The sequence below is a fragment of the Durio zibethinus genome, unplaced genomic scaffold (genome assembly GCF_047325235.1).
Source record: "Durio zibethinus cultivar Kanyao isolate XHJ-2024 unplaced genomic scaffold, ASM4732523v1 HiC_scaffold_320, whole genome shotgun sequence".
In the NCBI taxonomy this organism is placed as follows: domain Eukaryota; kingdom Viridiplantae; phylum Streptophyta; class Magnoliopsida; order Malvales; family Malvaceae; genus Durio; species Durio zibethinus.
In genome coordinates, this window is record NW_028322943.1 from 1 (window position 1) to 2,500 (window position 2,500).

Here is a 2,500-nt window from a genome sequence, read left to right on the forward strand (position 1 = left end):
CCAGCGTGTGCCGATGGTGGTCGAGGCAACCGCCCGCACCAGGGCCGATAGTGTGCCGATGGTGCTCGAGGCAACCTGTCGCACCAGGGCCCAGCGTGTGCCGATGGTGATCGAGGTAACCTGCCGCACCAGGGCCCAGCGTGTGCCGATGGTGGTCGAGGCAAGTTCCCGCACCAGCGCCCAGCGTGTGCCGATGGTGCTCGAGGCAACCGACCGCACCAGGGCCCAGCGTGTGCCGATGGTGCTCGAGGCAACCTGCCGCACCAGGGCCCAGCGTCTGCCGATGGTGCTCGAGGCAACCTGCCGCACCAGGGCCCAGCGTCTGCCGATGGTGCTCGAGGCAAGCGCCCGCACCAGGGCCCAGCGTGTGCCGATGGTGGTCGAGGCAAGCGCCCGCACCAGGGCCCAGCGTGTGCCGATGGTGCTCGAGGCAACCTGCCGCACCAGGGCCCAGCGTGTGCCGATGGTGCTCGAGGCAACCGACCGCACCAGGGCCGAGCGTGTGCCGATGGTGGTCGAGGCAAGCGCCCGCACCAGGGCCCAGCGTGTGCCGATGGTGGTCGAGGCAACCTGCCGCACCAGGGCCCAGCGTGTGCCGATGGTGCTCGAGGCAACCGACCGCACCAGGGCCGAGCGTGTGCCGATGGTGCTCGAGGCAAGCGCCCGCACCAGGGCCCAGCGTGTGCCGATGGTGCTCGAGGCAACCTGCCGCACCAGGGCCCAGCGTGTGCCGATGGTGCTCGAGGCAACCTGCCGCACCAGGGCCCAGCGTGTGCCGATGGTGGTCGAGGCAAGCGCCCGCACCAGGGCCCAGCGTGTGCCGATGGTGGTCGAGGCAAGCGCCCGCACCAGGGCCCAGCGTGTGCCGATGGTGGTCGAGGCAACCGCCCGCACCAGGGCCCAGCGTGTGCCGATGGTGGTCGAGGCAACCTGCCGCACCAGGGCGGAGCGTGTGCCGATGGTGGTCGAGGCAAGCGCCCGCACCAGGGCCCAGCGTGTGCCGATGGTGGTCGAGGCAACCTGCCGCACCAGGGCGGAGCGTGTGCCGATGGTGGTCGAGGCTGCCGATGGTGGTCGAGGCAACGTGCCGCACCAGGGCCCAGCGTGTGCCGATGGTGCTCGAGGCAACCGACCGCACCAGGGCCGAGCGTGTGCCGATGGTGCTCGAGGCAAGCTGCCGCACCAGGGCCCAGCGTGTGCCGATGGTGGTCGAGGCAACCGCCCGCACCAGGGCCCAGCGTGTGCCGATGGTGATCGAGGCAACCGACCGCACCAGGGCCCAGCGTGTGCCGATGGTGCTCGAGGCAACCTGCCGCACCAGGGCCCAGCGTGTGCCGATGGTCGTCGAGGGAACCTGCCGCACCAGGCCCAGCGTGTGCCGATGGTGGTCGAGGCAAGCGCCCGCACCAGGGCCCAGCGTGTGCCGATGGTGCTCGAGGCAACCGACCGCACCAGGGCCCAGCGTGTGCCGATGGTGCTCGAGGCAACCTGCCGCACCAGGGCCCAGCGTGTGCCGATGGTGGTCGAGGCAAGCGCCCGCACCAGGGCCCAGCGTGTGCCGATGGTGGTCGAGGCAAGCGCCCGCACCAGGGCCCAGCGTGTGCCGATGGTGCACCAGGGGCCCCAGCGTGTGCCGATGGTGCTCGAGGCAACCGACCGCACCAGGGCCCAGCGTGTGCCGATGGTGGTCGAGGCAAGCGGCCGCACCAGGGCCCAGCGTGTGCCGATGGTGGTCGAGGCAAGCGCCCGCACCAGGGCCCAGCGTGTGCCGATGGTGGTCGAGGCAAGCGCCCGCACCAGGGCCCAACGTGTGCCGATGGTGCTGGGGGCAACCGCCCGCACCAGGGCCCAGCGTGTGCCGATGGTGATCGAGGCAACCGCCCGCCCCAGGGCCCAGCGTGTGCCGATGGTGGTCGAGGCAAGCGCCCGCACCAGTGCCCAGCGTGTGCCGATGGTGGTCGAGGCAAGCGCCCGCACCAGGGCCCAGCTTTTGCCGATGGTGATCGAGGCAACCGGCCGCTCCAGGGCCCAGCGTGTGCCGATGGTTATCGGGGCAACCGGCCGCACCAGGGCCCAGGGTCTGCCGATGGTGCTCGAGGCAACCGCCCGCACCAAGGCTCAGCATGTGCCGCTGGTGATCGAGGCAACAACCCACACCAGGGCCCAGCTTGTGCCGATGGCGGTCGAGGCAAGTGCCCGTACCGAAGGGCAGCCTATGCCGATGATGGTCGATGCATGTGCCATCACCATGCGTCATCATGTGCCATTGATGGTCGAGGCCTTGGCCGAAGTTCGATTTTGAGCCACGGTGCCCATGCTTGGCTCCAGCATGTGCTGGTGCCGCATTTTTTTCACTCGGGACAGCATCGCCGGAGCATCGCCGGAGCATCGCCGGAGTACCGCCGGAGAACCTGACCGGCGGCATTGGGGTTCCGGCGATTGGGAGGGGGCCGGGGGGGGTGTGCGCACATGACGTGCGATGGGTGCTGGTGCTTGGCCC